Source organism: Strix uralensis, chromosome 1 (assembly GCF_047716275.1).
Source record: "Strix uralensis isolate ZFMK-TIS-50842 chromosome 1, bStrUra1, whole genome shotgun sequence".
Taxonomy (NCBI): Eukaryota; Metazoa; Chordata; class Aves; order Strigiformes; family Strigidae; genus Strix; species Strix uralensis.
In genome coordinates this window covers 70,718,328-70,743,670 of record NC_133972.1, presented here as the reverse complement: position 1 = coordinate 70,743,670, position 25,343 = coordinate 70,718,328, and the positions used below count along the sequence as shown (strand labels likewise).

Here is a 25,343-nt window from a genome sequence, read left to right as displayed (position 1 = left end):
GTGTGACACTTTCTGTTCGCATGGCGGAGCGGCATGGGGGCACATGGGGGCAGGCCCCTACAGGCACTGCCATCAAAAGGTTTTACATTTTCCCAGGCGCCGTTTTTACATTTTCCCTCGCAGACCGCGGCATCAGGCAGGGAAATGGCCGTGCCTGCACCCCTGTGACCGCCGCCCCCCACTCTGCCCGCCGAGGGCTCCTGCAGGCCCCGGCACACGCAAAACCCCACTGGCGCTGGGGACCGGGTCCGTGCAAACCCGCCCCCCCCGGGAGGCGACGGCGCGGGGCTGTGGGGTACCGCCGCCCCGTCGGGCCCCCCGGGAGCGGCCGGAGCCAGGCCGGGGCTGGGCACGGCGGGAGGCGACGGGTCCCACGGCGGGAAGGGGCCGACCCCCACGGCGGGCTGGCCGGCAACCCTGCCCGGCCCGGCCCTCCCCTCAGCCTGCCAGGGGACTGCGGACGGGCCAACTCACCTGAGACCACCAGCGGGGCTGGGACCGGTCCATCGGCCGGGAGGGCGCGGCCCCGGCTGCGCTTTTGGGCAACCCCCGGCAGCCGCTCGCGGGCGGGAGCTACGAGCCCCGGGACGGCAGGGTGCGGGTTGCCCCGGGGGGGGGAGGGGTGTGTGTGTGTGAAATACATCAATAACGACACTAACGCCGTTACCTCCCCGCCGTTTAGCAGCGGGGCGCACCCCGACGAGGCCGCCGCCCCGCCGCGTCCCTCCCGCGACACCTGTCCCGCGGGGCGGGTTGGGGCCCCCCACCGCTCCGCCAGCCCGGCGGCTACCGGCGGGGCGGCAGCTCGCCCCGGCCCCTGCAGCGCGGCGGGCAGGGCCCCCCGGGCAGGGCGCGTGCCCCCGGCGGCAGGCGGCGCTCCGCGGCAGGCGCTGGGTGTTGAAGGCGGCGGCGGCGGCGGCGGTGGGGGTGGGGGGGGCGGGGGGGCCGCGGCGATCCGGAGCGAGCCGGGTCGAGTTGGGGAGCCGGGAGCGGGGAGCAGCCGCCGATCCCGGCGGGGAGGAGGCAGTGCCTGAGGTACCGCGGGCGGGCCGGGACCACCCGGTGGGCGAGGGGCTGGGGGCCGGGGGCTGTGCCTGTGCCTGTGCCGCCCGCCCGGCTCTGGGCGGCGGCAACTTTGCCGCTCACTTGCCGGGTCCCCTCCCCGCCCCGAGCCGTGCGCGGAGCGAGGGGCGCAGCGAGAGCCGGGGCCAAGCAACGCGGCCGCCCCGCCTCGGCCCTCCCCGTCCCTCCGGCCGGGACCCCGCTGCCCGCCCGACCCCGGCTCCGGCCCCGGCCGCGGTGCTCGCGGGCGGGCGTCAGCCCCGGGCTGCGCGGTGGCCGCCGCCGGGCCGCCCCCCTCTCCCGCGCCCTGCCCGGGCACCCTCGCCGGCGGCCCGGCCCCGGCAGCGGCAGCCGCAGGTAACGGGTCAGCGCTGGTCGGAGCGGGCCGGTGGGCTCGGGGGCGGAGCGGGGCCGCGGCGGCTGCCGGTGCCCGAGCGGCCCCAGAGTACTTTTTTGCTTGCTTGGTTCTGGGGGGTGGCGTTTCGTTTTAGTTACAGAAACGGGGTGTATTGAGCTGTCACTGAAATGACGAGGGTGTGCCCTGACACAGAACTGCACAGGAGCCCCGAATACTGTAGTTTTTGCTTCGGCAGAGCTCCTGCTGTGTTCCCGGGTCTTTCTCATGGCTTGCACAAAATTAAGCCTTTAGTCAGGTTGCAACATCTGCTAAATAATATGTATAGCTAACGTGGTTATGAATTTCAGTTTGGATCTGAAGCAAAATTTGCTCTGAATATGCATGTCAGTCATAGTTAATGTTTGCTAAATGCGTTACTAAAAATTTAGTGCCTGTTCTCAGTAAGGTCAGACCATAAATTGTGAAGGAGTCTTGATTCAGAACCACACCGTACAGTTTTAATATACCAGCTTCAGCACTGGCCCTGAAAACAGGGGTTAAGATTTGTCCCAAGGAGGAAGAAGGTTCTTGCCCATAAGACCCTTGACGACCCTGATCACTTCTAGCAGGGTCTTTCTGAAGAGGCAAGCAGTCCTTCCTGCGCAGTGCCTGTGCTGGGGTTACTTTTGCAAGAAGAACTTCTTATCTCATCTTTCTCCCCAATGGATTCTCCCAGTCTTTCTCCCCAAGATTGGCTGGGTCCGTAAAAACTGGGAAACCTCCACCTGAGGGTATGTTTTTAGTTCAGCCTGCAGCACCAAAGTTAATTCAGAAGGAAGGGCGTCTTTTGAGGCTGCTTATTCCCCCCCGGCTATTCCGTGGCTCTGAAATGAGTTGAGGATGACCTTCAGAGAAGAAAGTCAGCTTTGCTCAGAGGATTTCAGACCTCTTTTATTTGCTCTTCTTAAGGCTAAAACAAACAAGCAGAGCATTTGGAAGGAAACCTATGATAGAATATTCAGCGCTTCTTTTCCCATGGGTAAAAGCTGATAGACGTTCCTTCTTGTTTTGGAAAGGTTTCTAGCCAAGCACGAAGTATCAGATTTGACACTGCTAAAGTAAAACATGAGGTAAGGCAAAGGAGGCTAGTCCTTTTTTATACATCACTCCTTACATGGGGAAATGGGGTTAAAAACTAGGTGAATTGTCTCAGACGTTTTTCCATGACACTTTTATTTTGGTGGGTTAATCAGCAGTTACCAGTTTCTGTGAAAACTCAAGACTTCCGTCTTTTAAAAAATATTAGCAGTATCACCAGATATTTTCAGGCAGTATGTATCTGAGACACCACTGCACTCGCTAGGAGATCAACAGCACTTGGCCTTGCGCCTCTGGGCTTGTGCCTGATAATACATCGTGGGAGCACTGCATTAACTGTCAATAAATGTCTGTCATCTCTTTGGGCTTAATTACAGAGTGGCTTTAAATCAGCACACAAAGGGAAGTTTCAGCTCAGCTTTTAAATGTGATACAGCCTAGTGTATGAGTAACTGTCGTGGTGCCTGGGTCTATCAGCAGTGTCCCCATTAATAAAGCCCTGCTTTGTTAATGTGGCTTTAGTTTTAAAGCCCTAAAATGTACGAGTTCATTTTATTTCCCTTTAGCAGCTCTGTGTTGATAAAACAAATGAGAGAAGACTTGCATTTCTTTGCTGAACAGGATGCTTAGGCAGGATTGTGATGGTCTTTGGATGCTTCTCGTCTTTCCCTTTTCTCTGTCGCTGTTGTGTTTGATTTGGGGAGAAATCCTTTTAAATGCCTGACTGTGATTTCCGGACAGGCTAAGAAATTGCTCCCAGGTAATCGGATTGTGCCTTGCACTGAACCCAGTACTGTCTACAGTCAGACAGGATCAGTAATCAAGCTGGTGTTGGATGGATTTTTATACACTGTGGAAACCCTCGTATTTCTGTAGCGCAAGACCTGTCTAATTGGAGAAGCTAGAGCCAGAAAAGCTGGTGGGAACTGACCATGCTGTAGCTAACCTGTGCTAACATTGTGTACAGGTGCTGTTGACACAGGGTAAGAGTACCCTGATGGTGAATTATTCCAGAGTATTGTCTTCGGAGTGCTCAGCATAGCTTTTAGCTTGTGAACTTGCATGTAGACAGCTATTTGATTGCTTGTTTTAAGCAATCAGGGGAAAGACCAAACTGGATGTGATCACTGTGTTCTCAGATTCTTTTCAAGACAGAAAGAGAGGCAGCATTTTAAGACCGAACAGATAATAAAAATAAATGTTCAATTTGAATGGTATTAAGGGAAGAAACAGAAAACTGGAGGTAGTGAAAACTCTTAAACATTTCTAAAGGTCTCAGTGATTGATGAGCCTTTCTCCCATTTTAAAAATTACATAGGCAGTCAAGGACTAGAGGGTTAAATTTGTGATACAGACGAGTCTCAGTAGGGGGTTCAAAAACTTAGTCAGATGTAAGTAAGTGATAAGGGTTGAGATTGTTTCTCTTTGAATTTTTTGTAGCTCTACTCAAAAAAGTAAAGAAGCCATATCAGCTCAGGCCAGGTACCTCTTTAAATATTAAGTGTGCCCTGCATTGCATCGAGTAGCTTATTTGCTTAATTAAGACATCAGTTTTGAGTTATGCGGCTTGCATGTTTCCTTTCTCAGATTAATGTCTTCATCAGATTATGACACCTTTTATAATCAATGGACCTTAATGCTTTGTTTGCATCAGGCTTTTTTAAATACCTCTTAATTAAACCTTACAGCTTCAAGTTATTGCACTGCTTTCCTGGTATATTCTTATTCTGCATCACAGCTGAACCTGTGTCCCATTTCAGGAGGCAGTTTAGCCATACGGAAAATCAGGCTGTTGCTTTTGTTCCTCTTTTGTAGCATCTTGCCCGTGGAAGACCTTTTTCTTGCTCCTTGCTTTTTTCTTTTTCAATGGGACTAAGATACCAAGGCAAATTAAGATTCTGTGAAGTGTGGTTAAATGGTGAGCAGAATAAAAAAATAACAATTTTGAAGACTCTGGTGCTGGTCATATTGGCTGATGCAAGACATATGGCTTTCCCCTGACTTCCAGCAGAATGTGTGGGTGCTTCCCATGTTATTCAAGGTGAGAGAGGGGCCAGAGTTCCTCTGCTTTCTTAATATTGTCTTTCTGCTCTTACCAACTCAAAAATCATCTGTGATGTTTTACTAAAAGCTGATGTGCTTTAGGATGAGAGCTTTACATTTTAAAACTTTCAGTGCTTCCACTAACCTTAGGTGCGTGTATTCCACTGAAGAGCAATTTCTGCAGCATTATTCTTCTTATTAAATATTTAAAATCTCTTTATGTTTTTTCACCCTGGAAAAATATGAGAAGTATATAGTCTCCCAGCTTCTTAACATCAGCTGGCACCTCTGATAATCATTCAGGTTACACCAACAAATTTGCCATTTCACAACCATTTGGTGATAAAATCTAAAATTTAAAGCAAATCAGAGGTTTGTGGTATTTTTTCCAAATGACAGAAAACTAAAGGAAGAGTTTAAATTACTGTAATTAAATCAAGTCACTTTAATGTGTTCATACTCCAGAGCAGAAGAGGTCCCAAATGATTGTTGTCTTTCAGGATTCTAAATAACTACATTAAAAATAAGGATAATTAAGACGGTTAACTGTGATGCCAGTTATTGGTAAAAATAAACATAAAGCCACGATGTTTACAAGATATCTACACAAATAATGGTTCTTTATGCTCTATGTTCCTCGGTTAACTAGTGTCTTTTGTTTTCTGAGCTCTCTTGGTAGCATTCATAAAATTTGTTGAAAACAAGGGATCCAACTAAAGCGTGTTAAATTGGAGTTCTGCATAACTGGCAGGAGGTAAATCAATATTAGACAAATGGGAAAGAACACGAGCATTTAAAAGGAAAAATGTTGTACTCAAGATTCTAGGAATATTAAAGCAACTGAGACAAAACAAAAATAAAGCATTAAAAATGTATCCTTTCAGTGTTGTTTCAAAAGGTGAAGGATTATACATGCTGGTGATTATGGAGACTATTCTTGTCTTCTTTTTCAGAGCTTTGTGTTTCTTGAAGAAATGAATAGTGTTTAGACTGAGATGGTACCCGCAAGAAGCACTTTGTAAATATTAGTGGAGTGGGGTTTTTTGACAATTGAGTTAGAACCATTTGTCTCAGCCTTCTATAAATGGCTCCGTTAGCAGAATAAATAGTCTGATATCAACTGGGCAGGGAATAATGGGTAAGATCCAGCATTGTCTGTGTGCAGGATTGTCTTGTGCCAGGATGCCCACTGCTCACCCTTCAGGGAAGAGGAGCTCCATGGGAACAGCTGTGTGTGTGCTGGTGATGCCCTTCTCCATCTGAACTCCGTCACTCCCCATGTGGAAAGGGGTGCTGACACATAACAGAATCCTAGAATCATTTAGATTGGAAAAGACCCTTAAGATCGTCGAGTCCAGCTGTTAACACTACCAAGTCCGCCACTACGTTGACTTTGCTTGGTACTCCTGGGATGAGCATGGTCTCCTGGGAACTTTGGAATGATAAATGTGTTTATTTTCCAAGAAGAGCTATTCTGAATGTGTATATCTCTTGCCATCCTGTGATTTTATTTTTTTAAAATGTTTCTAGTCAAACACGTTATTGGAATGATCTGTAAATGAGGTTTCTCAGATGTACTGTAGAGCAGGCATCGTGTTGGCTGTGAAGGAAGTTCCTCACATGTGTTGTCTTTTTATGCATATTTACCCCACTGTCTGAATTACAAGACAGCTGTAATTTTAAAATGTTTAAGGAGAGACTGGGCAGATGAAGGAAGAAGGAGAAGTAAACCAGTCAGATTGAGGGTAAGTCATCCTCCAGGGATTTGGCAGAGCTGTGAGAATAATTGTTTGTGCCAAACCTTGTACCCCTGAAAAATATACCTAACTTCTGCAAGCCTAGCTCATTTCTGAGACTTTGGGATTTTATCTATCCAGGGTGTTGAATGGAACTGAATCCTGAATGGGAAGCTCATTTCCACCCACTTTTTAATTTCTGCAGTTAGAACTGGACCTAAGCTATTGCTTTTAAATCTTTGTTACATCAAACCAGCTTTGAATCAAGGAAAATACTGCCTGGTTACTTGTTTGACTGAAAACAGGTATCTCTTAGAGCAGATCTGCTTACTATGGTGACTTTCAAAGTGTGAAAATTTGCATCATCTCCCTGTCTCTCCCATTCGCCACCGCCTCCTCCCCCTCGGTCCCTCCCTTACCATAGGACTCAGCAGTTCAATGATCATGAGCCCTGGTTTCTGTGCCTTATACCGCTGCTGGTTCAGGTGGATTTGGAATTACTGGGCTGTTACTGGCCTGAGATGAAACGATTTCATTCACAGCTAAACTCAAAATTTGGTTACAGCTGAAGTGACACTGAATTGGGTGAGCAACAATATAAGAACACCATATTCGGTATCAACAACAACGGGTATGTGGTGGTTTAACCACACAAGTGATGTAGATTAATGAAGGGAATGATATGTGATTCCCATTAATGAGTTGAGGTCATGTTGCTTGCATGGGCGGTGTGAAGCAATGTCAGCCAGGAGCCCGGCCCACTGTCTGAAGCTGGTTATCACACTGAGGGATGGATTTTTCAGTTTGCAGAAAAATGTTCTGGTTTTGGGTTTTTTTAATATTTTTAAGGAGAGGAACATCCTGCTTTGTAAATGAGATGGAAACAATTGCTAGAGAAAGTGCATTGTCAACACTGTAAATCACTGAATGGTCAAAATAATAGGATAAAGGATAGACTGAGCTTGAGGGAAGATGAGGAGTTTTCAAACTTCTCAGAGTGAAGTGCAAGAATCCTAGGTACTCTGTGATAAACAGATTGTGATGAACAGCAGGAGAAACAGTTGTTTTCCTGCAGATTATCATGCAGATTTTTCGACTGGTAAATCCAGGAAACTGGAGCCTCCATGGAGACTCTGCAATCACAATATAAATTCATTCAACAAAACTGAGTGAAACCCAAGTCTCTTTAGTTTAGAGCTTTTCAAATATTATTCCAAGGCTAAAGTCTGTATGGGTTAGGATTCTACTTTATTCTGACCTGCCAGGATGAAATTTTTACTTGGTTCTCAAGAATGAATTCTCTTTCCTCATAAACTGCCTTTGATAATGTGATTGAGTTAAGGAGGAAATACTTTAAAAAGCAGATATATCCCAGGACATGGAGCACATCCTCAGATGTTTTAGTTTCTAATTCTGACATCAGAAGTGATTGCTCTTGGAGATCACTGTAATGTGCTTCTAGTTAATGAAGATTATGATAGAACATCAAGATTGATACCATGTCTCCTTATTTCATGCTTCCTTTCCTCCTTTATTTTTTTATTGTAGTGAATTTGCAGTTATATTTTGATGGCAGATCACTTGCTATGTGTCTCCACGGACAGGCTAGTACCACTCTGTTACCGTTACTGGACCTTTTGCCATCTTCTCAGGCTGGAAGACATTGTTGTTCAGCTGAGCTGTTAAATTTGTTTACAATAACGCACATTGCCCTAGTTCTGAGCTTACCCCCATGCTCAGAATAATGACCCGTCTTACCTGCCAGACTTAAGCAATCAGTGAAGCAGCAAGAGGCTTGTTTGTGGTTTCTGTTGATGTGTATGGGTATGCTTACTTTGAATTATATAATTTGTATGGTGTCTTTCAATATCCAGAAGCACACAGTAAAATCTTGGCCCTGTTATATTTAATTGTGGGGACAGTTCCTGTGGCAGTACTCACATTAATATATTCAGTCTTAGTTCCCAGCTAAGTTTTATGTATCTTTTCCAGCTTGTCATTCGGTTGAACTTGTGTTTGTTGATTAAGGGAAAGCCATGGTACCACATGAGTGCTTAGGGACATCTCCACTCTTCAGCCTACAAGCAGGCAGGAACAACTCCAGTCATACCTGTTCTAGTTCAGATACAATTGATTTGCTATAAGTTCTGTACCTAGAATAATTTTCTTGCTGTGTTCTTGTCACTCATGTTTTTCAAGGTCATTTATTCAGGCTTGCCTTCGAGCTGTAGTTTTTAATGTTATTATATGTCTGTAAAGTCATCAAAGGTGTTTCAGGAAGGACTTTTCTTAGTATGACTCTAAAACCTGTGAAATCCTTTGAAAATATATATTGATTAGGGAAGCTGATCAGAGTTATGTATGAAAGAGAAATAAGAAAAATTTTTAAAGTCCTTTTATGACCGGTAGTCTTGAAGCAGGCATAAGGCTCCATTTTATACCTACTGATTTAGAAACAAGAGGTTGGATCCTTTGAGGCTTGGAAATGCACAGTATGCACAACCTTTTCTTTATCTGCCGAGAGTAGAAGCAGCATATCCTCCACGCCTTTGAGAGTCCCAGCATTTGATAATTGTAGATTGTGAGTCTCCCCTTTTGTGTGTATATTCTTCAATGTAAATGTCACTAAAATATTTCTCAGTTTAGTATTAAATTTAGTGTGTCCCCAAAACCCTTATTCTGAGTTCAGCCTCTCCTGGTGGTTTTATGAGGCTTCATGCTGTGAAGGCTTCCTATGGCTGCAGAAGGACTTGAATTTGTTCTGCAGACTGCTGTTAGGGGGTCTGCAATGGGAGCAATTCCTGGCTAGATGGCAGGGAAATGTTCTTCTTGGCTATGCTGAGGTAAATCAAAGGAGCCTGTCCAGATCTACCTTTGTATAGATGACAGCGTATCTCAGTCCTAGATGTTTGTTCTTGTATTTCTGCGTACTTGTACTGTGGTCTGGAGTTAAAACCCTCGGAGATAGGGATTAATAATATATTGCCCTTGGGCTAAGCAGGAGTAAAACTTCTGATTTTATTTTTTTTCTAACTTTAAAATAAAAATTTGTGAAAGGAGCTTACATTCAGTGCCTAATCCTGCCAGACTTTACCCTTTATGAGTAATTCTTATTCACACAAACAATCCTACTGAATACATCGGTGTCCTGAAGCTGATGGACTCATGTAAGTAAGCGGTTTCAAGAGTGGGTCCTTACAGAATATTTAAAAACCTTTTATTTATCAAATCTCATACATTCTAATTACTAGTTCACAGTTTGTATGTTTTGTCATGTTAATAAGTGTGGTGAATCATTTTTAATAGCCGTTGTGTTTCTCTGTAAGTTCTGATAGCATCTGTGGTAGACTGTGACAAATAACACCTGTTCAGATGCTGTACATGTGTATGTGCATGCTTCTCAGAAATATGCTTTTTTGTTTCATATCAAACATGGCCCCTTATGAAACAACCTACTACAATTCTAAATGCTGGATTTATTTTTCCTTTTTTTTTTTTTTTTAAGATTGTCTAGAATTAATTTATTCCCGAAATCAAGGGATCCACCTTTATCTTAAGTGAGAAATTACCATTGTATGATCCAAGACTCATACTTCAATATGGCTTAATGAACTGGATTAATTGAGCTGCTTATAGAAAAGTGTTATAAGGGGGACACATTGCTATATGCATGTATTGGTGTGAAAAACCAAAGTGAGATGAGGATTTGTCATGTATAATGGCAGCAGCCAGATTCTTTTCTGAAGCCTCTGGAGTCAGCATTTCCCTGGGCTTTTCTTGGTTGAGAAGATTTTTCAAGCATGATCTAAAGATCAAAGAGAGTTGGTGACATGATTTTCTTCCCCCTGCTTTTTGCTTCCTTGGCATCTTTTGTTCTCATTATTCACACTTGAATATCCTTGCAAAAAGGACAGTGTCTATTTGTTCTTTTACCCCTGGAAGTATGGGTAAATTAACCAATTATAACTATAAGCTAAAGGTACTGTTTATTGTAGAAGGCTAACAAGCACAAACATAAACAGTAGGCTCAATGGTGGCGTGTGCGTTTGGTGAGCTGTGCAGATTAATACCTGTTTAAACTCTGATTGCATCTCCCTGGAAGAAAGAAAGAAGCCAATTACCACCATCCTGGCCTTCATGGTGTTAGCAATAGCTTAGGATAGATTTCATCTTTCTTTCCAGTACTCTTTACCACCACCACTTAAGAGATCTCTGCAGGGTCCTGGCATCATACACTGCAGTCCTTGCCTTGAACTTTGTCACAAGAGCTATATGAGGCCCATAATGACCTACTTAACAGGATTTTGATAGTGCTTTCCTTCTCAATAACCTAGTTATTGCCTGTGTACCTACCTTAGCTCAACCAACCTCAATTGCAGGCAGAACTGTTGAAGAGACACAGATCTCAGAGGAATTCACAGAAATAATTTGCAATCCTGACAGAGCGCAATATTTTCTTAATTACCATTTTCCATGAATCTCGAGAATCCACTGGAGTATGTCAGTTTATACCACTCTTGGCATTCTCAAAAGTGGACCATTATTAAAAAGAAAAAAAGAAGTAATTGTACCACAGAAAGATCCTACTCTACAATTTTTAAGTTATTCTATGCATCGCTGGAGATTTCAGTGCAAAATAATGAAGCAAGAGACACAGCTGCAGTTACATTAAATAGCATAGAAAGGTATAAAAGAAATCAGACCCTTTATTTTCAGAATGTAAATGAAAATGCAGTGTTTGGGTTTAGGAGCAAACTGCTCCTAAGAGCAGGATATACCACGATTGCGCATTATGAGGTTCCTTGAACCTTCCAGTGAATTGTGTTGTATTAGCTACTGATTTTTCCATCCTATTTCCATTTATGAAAGCTAGTAGAGGTGGTCTGACTTTGAGCCATTCACTGCTGGAATTTCAGCCGGCCATTAAATGTATTCAAATAGTTATAAGCATAATGATCCATTTTCACTTAAAATAAGTCAGTGTAAAATTGCACAGACTGGTATTTTGACTTAAAATGGTACCAGATCAAAGTAGAACAACAGTGTTCAGGCTGTTTATTCGGATATCTGGCATTATTTTCTGTCCTCTGTTATCATGAGCATGAGGTTTGCCTCCATTTTGTGCATTCACTTACCCATTCATGGGGTAACAGGTGTCTCAAAGAGCCACCTGAAGTGGCTTCAGTAGTCATCAGCTGCATATTCATAGGGCTGTCTCTGAAAAAAAAGGTGTAGGTCCTTACAAGCTAGGCTCAGGAACCGCTGACTTCAGGTTCCTGAATGAACTCCTAAGGCCCAGGTTTGGTTTCTGTGCTGCCCACACCATGTGTGTGTCCTGCAAGTGAGTCCCTGTATGGGTCTGTTCTGTAACGCCCTCCCGTTCTGCTCCCCGGTTGCTGAATTTAAGAGTTGTGTAGCATGACCCAAAGCTTTACTGCAGCCTGCGCACCTGAGTTACCGTTCTCTGGAAACAAGAGTGCTAGAAAGTGTGGGAACAGGCAGGAAAATAGGCACCTAGATATCTTTAGCATAGATTCAGGATACGGCCCAGTTTTGTACCTCTTTGCAGAAGGCAGAGAGTGCTCCAGACTAGACATTGTCATTATCATTTGGGGTTTTTTTCTTCGCAGGAGTGTTTCTGAACCCCTGCAACATAGTCAAGGCTGAGTCAAAGCCATGAGCAGGTACCCCCCTGAGTCCCATTAAAATGGGATGGTCTTCAGGGGTAGTTGCCTTCAATCTTTGAAAGGACAGAGCTGAGCCCACTGTTTTCTTCAGAAGGGCAGTAAGGTGAGACAGCAGTGCTGTTGAGCTGGAGTCATGAGATTGGGATTAAGTTGTCCTCTGGAGTGAAAATCTCTGATTCTGAAGATCTAGGGTAGTGCTCTGACTTCTTGGCTGGGCATTCCCTTCAACTCCCATGCTGAAGCTGTGCCACCTGTGCCAGAAGTGCTTGGGTCTGGATTGAGAAGGCAGAGGTGAGAGGGAGCATGATACTGTGCCCTGTATTGGTGGTGGTATGTAGCTTGCTTCTCATACAGTGAGAGTGAGGATGAAAGATGATGAATGAATGTGATAATGAAACGGGTATCCCTCTGCCACTTCCGTAATTTCATCCAAGCCAACTGGTAGGTGTTGGAGTGCCAGGAAACAGCATGTGGGTTTCCAGGGATCTGAGGATGGATTTAAAAACATTTTTATGATGCTTACTCACCCATGTTACATTTCTGCTACACCAGTGGGTTCTCAACAGCACAGCAATAAGTATAGTATTAGTACAGTTATGGTTAGGTTTTTGTAATTATGTAAAAGCAGTCTCATTTATCAGTTTTTATTTCCCACCCGCATTTTTTACTGTGTGTTCTGAGCTCCCTTAAAGTGTCTCTGAAACAAACAACATGGTAGCAACAGAGGTTGTTAAATCCATAGCTCTAAAGGAAGCTAAACATTTTTAACAGAAAATGAGACAAAGCTCATCAATGAAATGTGTGTCTGTGTGTTAGGCTGGGTGTTTTTTTCCTCACAGTTGCACTTACTGACTGATACAGTTCTGGCTGCTCCCAGTGCCTGCCATTCCTGGAGGGTCAGCCCCTCTGCTTCTTGGGGGAAGAGAGGGAAGAAGTATGACACCTGACCCTGACTTCCATCCTTCTTTTATTTTGAGTAGAGTGGCAGGCATGGGTGTGACAGAGAGAGGCAAGTCCCTTGGAGCTTTGTGGAAGCAAGATGTGCGTGTAGTGATGCCAGAGTCCCTTTGGAGGGAAGGACAAGGCAGGCAGCCAGGGAGGTGGTGTCAGGAGTGCCTTCTGTGACCTTGCATGCAGGACATGGCAGTAGAGAAGGCTTAGGTGAGGTTGCAAGAGGGAGGTCTTGGCTGGAGCTTCCATTTCAAAGCTTTTTGAGGGAATAGGTTTATTGCACCCAGGAAGGGATGGGAAGCTAGTGGTTGGGTGCATGCATGGCTAGAGAAGATAGGGACCAAGCTATAAGAGGGTTGAATATTATTGCACTAGACAGTCCTGAATCCGTATGGGCATTGGTGGTGTAGAGAGCACTTTGAGGAGTCTGTCTTTATACAGAAGGTACTGCTCAGCCTTAATGTTATGTGTTATACAAAAATGTGTTATAACACGTTACAGGGATAGATTTAGGCTGGGCCTAGCAGAGCTTTAGCTCTTACCCTACTGCCTCTCTCCTCTGCTCCCTTGATGCAGTGCAAGGGAATCAGAACAACACTGTGGCTCCCCTCCACCTCCTCAACCCCATGTGTTACTCACAAGGAATTGGAGACAAAAAGTGTGGCATGCGGAGCAAGAGACTGTCACTTCTCCTCATCAACCGCTTTGTGTCTGTGACTCAGACTGCCATGGAGCCTCGGAGGAGCCCGTGTCCCTGTTGCATCACCCGGTGCAACGTCTGTGGAAAAGATGCATCTGCTCCTTTCAAGGGTGCCTAAAGCGCTGAAAACATATTTCAGCACCTTGGGGTGGGGTGAGAAGACATTTACCTGTAACTAGATACCAGTTGTAAAGTACACACAATTCTGAGGAAGACTGAGCTAGTGGACTGAAGTACGCAGAGCTGATTTCCTCCAAAGAGGATGCAAATGAAGGAGGGGTAGACAGCAGCATATGGCAGTTTGGCTCTGAAAAGGCGCTGTGCAAAATGGCACCTCCTTATTTAGCGGATCAGCTTCCTCTGTGGGTGCCCTAACTTGATTTTGCAGAAGACCTAATTCTTTCCTTGATAACTGAATGGATTTGGTCTGGAAATAGAGAATCTCATGGTTCCTCTGACTGAAGTTTTTTCCAAAGTGGAAAGACACTATCAACTTCAAGGCAAATAACATATGTTGGAGGAGAATTTTAGGAGGCAGCATACCAAGATTCTAGGCCAAACCCTGAGAAAACATTTGGAAAGCATTTCAGAAGTTACTAAATGCAGAAGAAAGAATCATGAAAAAAATGTCCATTTACTTTCATCTGCTCCTGAGCTGGACAAAATCAAAGGAAAATCTTTGTTTGACCATGGACACATCTTGGAAACATCTGCAGGCTGATGCTTCAAATACCCTCCTTCCTCCTGCTCTGAAAGATCTGCAGGCTGGTAGGGGAAGCACAAGTAGGAGGAGACTGGGGCTTAGTAGAAAGAGAAGTTTTGTTTGGTCTGGCAAGTTGCACATTTTATTGTCACTTGTCGATCTCGTGTGCTGTGAATCACCTTGAAGAAGTCATGGAGCACTGCCATGAGTTGGTGAGCAAATGGTAATAAGTCACTGACACAACTAGAGTGACGTGGTTGGAGTAGAGCCGGAAGGCCAGATATGACAAGAATAACTTAGCATAACCGATGGATTTTGTTTTCCTGTATGCATGGCCCTTTTATGACCACAGGTGATTCTCATGTTTCAAATCAACGTAAGAAATACTCATTTTCAGAACAAAAATTAGAGTAGGAGGCGTATAGACTATTTGTTTAAATTTTGACTTTCCAGCATGTTGGTAGTCTGGTATAAAGTTTGCTGGCTTCACCCTCCTGAAGAAAAAAGGAAGATAAAGAGATGTTAAAATAATCTGTATCCATCTACTTTAGGGAAAGCAGTTGGATGGTGTGATTTCACTCAAAGTAGTTGGAGTATTGTAAAAGTGATGAGTAGAAGGAAAACTTATAAATGTTTGTTTATTCATTGACCAGGAAAGGGAAGGAAATACATATTTTTCTAGAAAAAGAATGCAGTTTTATGGATTGTATTGTATGCCCCAGTTACAGTTCTAGGCATTGAATGGCAGATGAAATAAGGCTAGTCAAAACTAGAGATGTGTGCTCAAAATTTGTCATTATCTCTTGTCAAGGTTATAGACTGTCCTTATGTCATCTTGCACCGGTATTGAATTTCAGCAGACCAGATTTTGAAAGTTTTTAGAACTGCCAAGGGTAATTGAGATAAATCTGCGGAGAGAAAAGAAGTTGGGGGAAGATGAAAAGTGCTGATAGATAGTTAACTTAGTAAACTGTAAGCCTAAGGGTTACACATGCCATCTAGCAGTAAGAAAGAAGCCTAATAAAAAGAAATGAAATTTGATACCAGTCTTTGTCCTAGAAGGTAAATGATTATATAAGAAAGAGGGGCATATGGATGGTTAAATGTAACTGTTGCAGATACTTACTGGAAGTTTCAAGCAATAAAATTTGCAGAATTAAACAAAAAGAAATGGGAGGACTTAAAGTAACATTAGAGCATAAAATAACTCTTAGGAAAAGGTTCTAAGAACAATATGAATATAAGTCAGTAAAAAGAATGACTCAAATTCTGGATATACAGGCTTGCTTGTACTGTTTGTGGGACCTTTTGCGCATTCTGAATTTTATAATAGTCTCTGATCAGATTTATTTTCCATGAATCAGGTGTGATTCTTTTCATGCAGAAACTGCAAATATATAAAGGGATACCATAACAATAATTTACAACATTAAAACTTAGAATGTGTTACTTAATATGCAATATCCCCTAGATTAAATAGCCAGGTCTTCATCAGGCTTCTGATTTGTGTGTTTACAGTCATTCAGATATGAAAAATCTACATTTGAGTATAGACAGCTGCACTTGAAAAAGCGTTTGAATAGCTGCATAGCTAATTAGCTGATGCAATTATGTGGGCATATTTTGTATATACAAATAAGGAGGTGGTGAAAATGTAACCTTAAATATAATTTATTTTTGTCACTGACTGTTTTGGTAATTAAAAAAGCTATTAGTCATTGCTTATTGAAAGTGTCAGGAAAATTTCATTTGTTGCCCACATATTCTCTGTGTGGTAATAGTAACTCACCAGCCCTGTTGTGTTAGAGCATACAGCAGTAAGCGAGGATGGAGAGCAGAGCAGATGACATCGGCGCACAGAGCAGTATGTGAAAAGGCAGGGTGAACCTCAACTTCTGAAAGAAGTACCAAAGAAAAGTTTGCCATGTGAAAAGGTGATTTACGCATTGTTTCAAAAATCAATTTCAAGGCCTGTGGGGATGAGATCACAGTATCTTTGAAAGCAGGACTTGGGTAAATAGATGACAAATTACTGTTTCCAAAACCCAGCTTCAGTAATCCATATGCAGTCAACTTTTGACTTTGCAGTTTAGATTTGATGGCTAGAAATAATTGGGATGAAGTTCTGCAGCAGATAAAATTGCAGGTCAGTTTTTTAGAACATATGACCACGTGATAGGTGATTTATATATGCTATACCGCATAAATGGAATTATGCATGTCTCTGTGGAAGAGAAAATGGACCTGGTAATGAGGAGCTGGAACTGATACATGGTGAGTTGATACTGTGAGACATTTATTTGGGGTGAAAGGGTCCATAAAAAGAAGAAAAGTATGTTGCTGTAGCGGAGAATAACTTGGAGAGAGAGTAAAGAAACTACTTAAAAGGAGATTTGCCAGATTTTGAGAAGTAAGAAAAGATACCACAAGTGACTCCTTTGCCTTTTCATTATTAAGAATGTAGCAGAAAGGAGGATAATAGATGAAGGTGGTAGCAAAAGTGCTTTAGTAAAAGTGGAGCTCAAGATTTGGTTGAAGGGAGTGAGCATGAAACACTGACAGGCATGTAAGAGTGGATGTCCATAAGGGAGGAGCTCAGCAACAACTATGACACATCCAGGAGAATTTGGAATTAAAATGTCTGTAACATCTATAAAATTCCTCCCTGCTGTCTGTTTGGGATGGCTTGGCTGTGGGGGTAGTGGAACTTTCACTGCTTCTGTCTTCTTGGGTGGAAATAAAGGTGTTTAGGACTGTGAGATGGGGTGGAAATGCGAATTACATGTCCGTTCTCTCACCTTGTCTCCATCTGATCCCTACAATTTTGGACTCGGTGTTCAGGAAGGCTCCTTTGTAGCAGTCTCTAATTCTCTGCTTTCTCTTCTTCCTCTCATTCGGTGGAACCACACAGGATCCAGTAGGTCTGCTGGAGCTGAGGAAGTGCTGGCTTTCTGTGTGCAAAGTAACCACCAGTTTGAAAATCTTAACAAGTTTACATAAAAAAAGAGAGAGGACGTTCTACGCCATTCTGTATCCAGAGTTAAAACAAGCCTTCTTAATTTAGATGGAAGTAGGCTGTCCATATTGCAAGACTGCATCTACAGTTTGGGCATCTTTATTAGCTGTGTATTTATAACATGACAGTGTGACAAACACACAATATCCAGGCATTCTGAAATAGCTACCAGTTAATGCTCATATGATGCCTGTACATACATTATGAAAAAGGTCTTGCTTTACTGTCATGGACTGGTGAATTCAATGACCCTGATTTTCCTTTTACTGTAACAAATTCCCAGTTGTTTTAAGTCAGTGGGAATGCAGAGTATATATAAAACAGAGGAAAGAGGTCAAAAGCATGAGAATCTAGCATATGTATTACAGAAAGGGATATCTAGGTGATTTCCTTACTTATTTTTTTATAGCTGGGCTTTGGTTTTTTATAAACATAATGCATAGTAGGATTTCTAGGGTTTGGAGGAAACTGACATTTATGTGTTGTGATTGCCCGAGAATGCAGTTTTGTTTAAAATCCTTCTGTCTCACTTTACCAGTCCAGGATCAGGAAGGCTATTTACTATGTTTAGACAACAAGTTTATCCAGAAGCAGAAGCGGTAACACTGACTGACATTGTTTGACCTTTTCACTGGCTTCTCTTTTGCCGTTTGGCTCTCCTGTGTGTGTACGTGTCGTAGAAGGGACATGTGAGTACTCTGAAAAGAAAACCACAGCCCTTTTCTTACTCAAGGACCATTAGGTTTTCCGTAATGCCGTTGTGTGACCATGGTATCTTCCCTCCAAAAATAAGGAATAATGTGCTCTGTTTTTCAGCTTAGACATGCATTCATAATTATAAATATGCACGTACATTATTTCCAGCTGATTCCCATCACAAGTACCTTTGTATGAGCAGACACCTGATCAAGCAATGGACATCGGAAATTTGCATGCACAGGCTGGGTACATGCAAAACCAGTATCTGCAGTCATCACATTTAACTTGAGAATTAAGGAGTTATGCTTCATAATACAGAGTGTTGAATGTGTTCAGCTTGGATAAAACAGGAAGTATTTAGTAATAAATACAGCTGCCTAACATGAATCTTATGGAAAGCTTCTTCCAGAATAGCGCCTACCTTTAATTACAGAACGTTTCAGGTTCACATGCACCACAACATGGTAGAAATCCATTGATTTTTTTTTAACAGCACTTCTGCTGTTTCAGTGAGTATCTTATCTCCATGGAGAAATCAGTTGATACGCAGTGCTGACTTTTGATGTAAGAGTGCCATACTTTAAAAAATTATGAATATGGAGGATCTTTTGGTGCTGCCAAGAAATTAAAAATAAATCCCCAAAGGCTCTCTGCAGAGATTTTCAAAGGACCTAAGGGACCCTGCTTACCTAGGGCAGTTTTGGTTGCCCAAAGACGGGCATCTAGTGCTCTTTTAGATGTACTAGCACACCTTGCTTGACATTCGGCTGTTGCTGTTGTGTCACATCTGTGACCCTCAGATACCCCAGGGTGTCTCAGACTGCACTAGGTGCCTTTGTGCTGGCACCAGATTCAATCTCCTCGTTTCCACTGGAAGCCAGTGAGAGCTGATGGCTGATTCAACCCTTGGTGCTTCCTGGGCCTGCACTCTTGAGGGCTGAGCTTGGAGACCCACAAGCATTTCATGTCTCAGATCTCATGTCTGTCATTCCCTGCCTGTTCAGGGGAATATATATATGTCTGTATATACATACATAGATATGCGTGTATGGGATATTTATAGGGGGAAAATAGAAAATTTTATAGGGGAGTGTTTACATACGTTTATATATATTTAAGCGTGGACTTAGCACCAATTGTGGATTTAGTTGGTAGTGGTTTTCTTGGGTGGTACAGCAGACTAGGGTCCTGGTTCTGAGAAAGGCAGAGAGCTTCTTACAAGCTGCTTGGCACTTCCTAACTTACATGAAAAGTGGGGGATTCAGCATATGCTTGGATTAGGCTCTAAAATAATGAAGTATCTGCTTTATACCATACTTGTCTCTTTTCAGAGCGTTTTATCCTTCACTCCTCTTCCTTCACAGTGTTTCAGGAAATTACATATTTCTTTTTGATTTATTAGTTGCTGTAAGCATAACACCACCAAGTGATCTTAGTTCATTATCTTATTTTATCTGAAAACAGTACAATTTACATTTCTTAGTTGACCACAAGAGGTTTAGCTAAGTGCTTTCTCTCTCCCACTCTCTTTCTGTAAACCCATCTGTGTTTGCTCATGTCTCATATTTATTTCACACTTTGTTTCCCTTCTAGATCATGAAGCTATCCTTTACAGCCACAAAAACATCCCTATAATGACTACAGAGACACAGAAATTTATATTATGAACGGACTCACTGTATAGCGTTGATAGGATCTTTCCTGCTGATCGGTTCTGTCTGGCAAGCCTTCCCAGGGGTCCCCTCTGCTCCAGTCCCTCAAAAGCCTGAGGAATGACCTCTCTAGGAGATGGCTTCTGTAGCCCTTTCCATTCCTGTTGATTCAGTTGAAGCTAGGGCTTGTGGAGTATGATTACATCCTTCAGCACAGGGTTTCTAAGACTAAATGGGGCTGCAGGTTCCTGTATAAAAGTGGGTATAAAAGTGTGTAAGTGGGTATAAAAGGGTATAAAAGTGTTCAGCAGTCAAATACTTATTTCATGTAGTTGTATGGGATTGAATTTGGAGAGCAAATATTCTTGTTGGGAAGGGGACTGAATGAACTGGAGAGAAGCTGCTTGATCAGAGCTTAAGCTAAATGGTTCTGTGTCAGAGTGAGCTACTGAGACTGAATGCATTAAATAAAATGAGGTCATTTAAAGTGTAAAATAAATAATACAAAAGAATTATGCGGTACAAATCAGATTACATGCTTTCCTTTCAAGCATCCTCATTAAGTAGCTATTAGCTACTTATTTACTGATCTTTATTCAGATTTTTAGATGCTGATATCCATGTTTACTTGATAAGCAAGCAAATGGGATATGAGTTCATATTTTATGAGATGTTATTTATTGAAAATTTTTGGGAGGAGAGAATGAAAGTTATTTTTGTGCATGTTTCTTCAATGGCTCTTTTGTGTTAACAGTAGAGGTTGGTTGTTAGCAACAAAATAATGAAGTTTTGTTTGGAAGTAATGCCTCAGGATAAGTAAAATTGAGGTAGCTAAATCTGGGGTGTTCTATGAATTGCATGATACAGTTATCACAGAGCTGTTGAGCACATAAGCCTTGTGCCTTAGAAACACTTCTACTTGGTGCTGTCACTATGGAGGGAGAGGAAGGGGTCCTTGTAGAGACCAGTCTCCTTAGCAGGCAGGACATACCAGATATTTACCGAAGTACGGACTTGAAGCTGAGCTGGAGCCTCACTTTTTATTAGTACCTATGAAACTCCACTATCTTTCTCATTTAGCCAAACATCAAGCTTTTCTTCCCAGACTATGCCAGTAATGCGGTGCACAAGCAACTGTGACCTGGTAAGTTAGACCAGCTTATTCAAGTGCAGAGCACCTTCTAGGGAGCCTCCTTTGGCAGTCAGGAAGCGCAATCTGAAAGAAGAAGAGGTGCAAAATCATTCCTACACTTGGCAGTCTCTGGCTTCTTTGAGAGCTTGTTAGAGCTTCTGGCAACGCAAGAAAATTAGAGCAGATTTCCACTGCTGAAAGTGAAAGAGTCATGCGTATCCTCTTAGCTGCATAATGAACTGGCTAGCTACTATGCTGGTGTAGGAGGTGAAGGTAGAATGAAGAAGCAGCAAGCATCCTGGAGTTGCAGAGTGGAAAGAGGGAATTTACAGAAGCAACTTCCTCAGCTCCACTGGTGTAGATCACCATCTTGGTCACCTTCCTCTTTTCCATTGGTAATGGAGTTGCCACAGGCTCGTTCCCCTTTATAGATCTAGTTGTGAACAAGGTCGTCAGGGCAGGCACTTGGCGTGACAGTTCTGCACAGATATCTAGCATAATCCAGATGCAGGGTAAACTGGGTTGTGTGGTTATATTACTCCTGATGATGTAAAGCCTGTTTGTGTGTCTGCACAGCACCACATAATTAGCCCATCTCTGCAGAGCTATGAGGTATGAACGTTGCAGTGGGAAGTTAGAACCAAGTGAAAAAGCCACTCCACTGGCAACCCTGAACCAGCTGTGGATGCTGTAGTGAAGTCTTAAACACCTCCTGAATGAAGCCCTCGGGTTAATTACCTCCCAATTTTCTGGTTTTAACTCATGAGCGCCACAGACAGTGCAGCTCATGGAACCTTCCTCAGTTTGCCCAAGGCTGGGCAATTAACTGAAGTAGCTTCAAATTCCTGGTCACCTTTCTGATGGTAATAATATTTAAGGCATGACAACATAGGGGAAGAAACCAGCAACTTCAGAGTGTGCCAGAGATACGGGGATCTGGCAGAGTGATTTATTGTTTGTAGCACTTGCAGAATAATGTATGCTTTATGAGTAACAACATGTCCTTTTGCAGCATGAAAATAACTGCTCAGAAACAAAACCCTGTCAATAGTAGTGATGCTGTAAAATTAACTCCATAGCTGTATTTTATCCCAGTGTTTCTGTGTATCTGCTGGTATTGCAAATAGAACAATGGTAAGCAATCTTGCAGAAGCTGAAGGAGCTCTGAACAGAGGAGAGCTTTCTCATGGAGAGCATGAATTGCTAGCCCAATTGCAAAAAAACAATTAGTAAATAAATAACCACCTAGAGCATCACTCAAAGGCCTGGGCTGCTTGATGTTATTTTCTTACCCGCTTTCATTGCCCCAAGAGCTCACATCATTCAGTGGTTCATATAAACCTCCTGCGTCACAAACCTCTGGACAGGAGGGACTATTGTTAGGATTGGGCTTCTCACGTTTCTGTCACTGAAGCAGTTCTCTGGAAATGTCATATCAGAATATTTGTTCATGACTTCTGGTCTACCTATGTTCTTCAGCAAGACATCAGTGAAGTATTTTCATCTATTGCTCACAAGATTAATTAGCCGTCAGCCTACCTCTTGTATCTGTTCCAGCATTTTTTGAAAGGGAGGGTGATTTTTTGAAGGATTCAGCATGATTGTAGAAGATATTGCATATAACTGGATCAGTCATATTTGATTTTAAAGCCATCACGGAATCTGTTCATTCCCAATGCATTGCATAGATAAGTCCATTGAAAGTACAAATTTATAGAGAACAAGGTATTAAAAATGCTAACACATTGCTCTGTGAGCTGACTGGAATTATTGCATTAGAAAAAGTGCAAAGTTTTCTAATCCTTTTCATTCATTATTAAAGACTAAAACTGAATTCCGATAACATTGTGAGATGATCCTTTAAGTGAGCAAGTGTGTTTAGTGAATTTAAGTGTTTCTCTACTGAATACAGCAATGGCAATTCTGTGTAGGGGGAAGTGGATTACTGGTGAGAGAAATTACAGATGCCTTAGACTATTTTAGATCATCAGCAGGGCAAGAATGGGAAATGCATCTGTAATCCCAAACTGCGAAAGGCTTCTGCTATCACCTGTTTGAGGGAAAAAATCCAAACCATCTCCTGCCTTTGGAGGAGCCAAAGTGTCAGTGCTCCCACCCAGAAGCTATGGCTTTGTCCTGTCAGCTTTTGTTGGGAAGGCTGATGTTGCCACCACAGACATCTGTCTAAGAGGAATTCAGAAGGAATGGACATTTCAAAACATAATTTTGTGTTAAAATTAATATAAATACGTGAGGGGTACTTTGCTAGTTATATTATTAATTTTCATATTTATTTCAGCAAATTTTTTTTTTTTAATTTGCTTCAAGCTACTGCAGTATTTTCAGTTCACCACACCTGAAAGCTGCAAAACGTAGATGTTCCTGGGTAAAGATTGCACAGAATAGAAGTGGAGGGCTCTGGGAGCTTCCCACTCCAGGCAGGGTAGCTTGTTCATTGTGAAAATGCAACTTGTGTACAGGACAAGATCTGGAGCGCCTCCTCATTTAAAAGCATTTCTGGAGGACAGGATTCTTGAATTCTGCCCACAGAGGGTAGAACTGGCAATGCTCACTGCATCAAGCAACAGTTATTAGCCATTTCTCATTATTCCCAGTGCTCAGTGTGTGGCATCATGCTATAGAGTTAAGAACCCCCCTCCAGTTAAAGGTACCCTCCTCCAAGGGCTGTGAAACTGCAGCCTTATTTATCTCACACTAGAAAATGTGTGCGTCCCTGCGAGTATGGGTAGGGTTATTGGGACAAACAAGGCAGAACTATCAGCGAGCTCTGGAGGCAGAGATGTTTAATCCCAGATTTTTTTGATGTTGACAAGATTCAGCTAGTGTGCATATTCAGTGTATGAGCATACAGGTCTTGAGGTTAAAATAATGATTTGGTAGTGCATTGATGGTTTCAACTGCTTGAAATTTTATTCGCCTAGTACGTGGGGTCAGTTACCTCAAAGGGCAGTGCTGATATTTACAAACAACTTTGCTCCTCTTACAGGTGTGTGCCTATTTCAGTGAAGGGAACTGACCATCCTAAGCAATAAAAGACTAGCAGAGCCTGCAAAGATCAGGCAGAAAAGTCTCTCCCTGCAGAATTATTATTACTTAGAATAAAAAAACAGAGCACCATTTTCAAACCATGTTTTGTTTAGCTGTGTTAACCCTCATGTGTTTGTAAAATGTGCTTTCATCATCAGTTCGTATTTCCTGAATATCTGAACAGAGACACCAGATATGCACAAAGCAAGTGATGGCCTAAAGTGAACAGACTTTAGACCAGGGACTATACTTTAACCAGAGATTAGATTGCACATGGAGCTTTGTTTGATCCAGTTCCTGTTAACTGCAAGCATGGATTAAGTATACAGTCTTAAGAGTCTAAAATGAAAAGGTGTTCTATGCAATGATGTTAATAATTAACTGAAATCATGTTGAATTCAAGGGTAGACTTGTGTTTAAAGAGAGATGAGAATTTTTTTGAGGTCAATGCACAATTGTCTTATGAAACATATGAAAGCAAGAATGTCATCTGCAAAAGAACAATGCAGATGCATAAAATCCAGTGTTAATTAATTAAAGCTAACAAAAAAGGATTTAATGTATACAATTTATATTCTCTGCAAAGGATTTCATGTAGATGTTAAAAATCCTAGATATACATCTAAAACCTATGAGCACTTGATAAAAGCATTTATTCATAGAATTATAGGATCACTTAGGTTGGAAAAGACCTTTAAGATCATTGAGTCCACCCATAAACGTAACACTGCCAAGTCCACCACTAAACCATATCCCTAAGAGCCATGTCTACAAGACCTCTAGGGATGGTGACTCAACCACTTCCCTGGTCAGCCTGTTCCAGTGTTTGACAACCCTTTCAGTGAAGAAATTTTTCCTAATATCCAGTCTAAACCTCCCTTGATGCAACTTGAGGCCATTTCCTCTCATCCTATCATATTCAAACATCTATGTCTGACAACCATTCATACAAACCTGTGAACGGCCCCGAAAGAGATATAAGGGCAGGTGCACCCATCCATTTATTAGGAAAACTGCTTCAGTAAATATTGTTGATCATCCAAATGTGAAACTGGGCCAAGAGTGGCATCACACAGTCAAACCTTATTTCCAGTCAGAAATCTAGTTGCTACATTTTGTACTAAATCAAGCATATTAATCATCTGGGTGGGAAGCTGCTAAGTATAGAATTGCAAAAATCAGTATGATAAATCAGAAATAAAAGATACTGGTATCAGTGTTATAGAGGGAGCAGAGCTCATGCTAAAAACTGGTTTTCCCCCCTGCAGTGATCTGCAGATCCACCGGAACACCTTAATGATAATTCTGTGATTTGCAAAGACACCATAACTCATTTGGTTTTTCACGCTTCCAGAATTTTGGCAACAGAAATGAGACAATCTGTTTAATTTCCTGGGTGAGAGGGATAAACAATGCTGTTTTAACATACTACACAGTCTGTCACTTTTGCATTTGATAGTGCCATTCACATTGTACCTT

General features: G+C 42.6%; 1 protein-coding gene across 1 annotated transcript in view; it reads left to right on the top strand.

The window, feature by feature from the left end:
- Nucleotides 1-986: 986 nt before the first annotated feature.
- Nucleotides 987-25,343, top strand: part of KCNG2 (potassium voltage-gated channel modifier subfamily G member 2) — a 58,092-nt gene continuing 33,735 nt past the window's right edge. The window contains exon 1 of the mRNA XM_074870433.1: nucleotides 987-1,035. The gene's annotated coding sequence lies outside the window, so the exon portion shown is untranslated. The remainder of the gene's footprint in view (nucleotides 1,036-25,343) is intronic.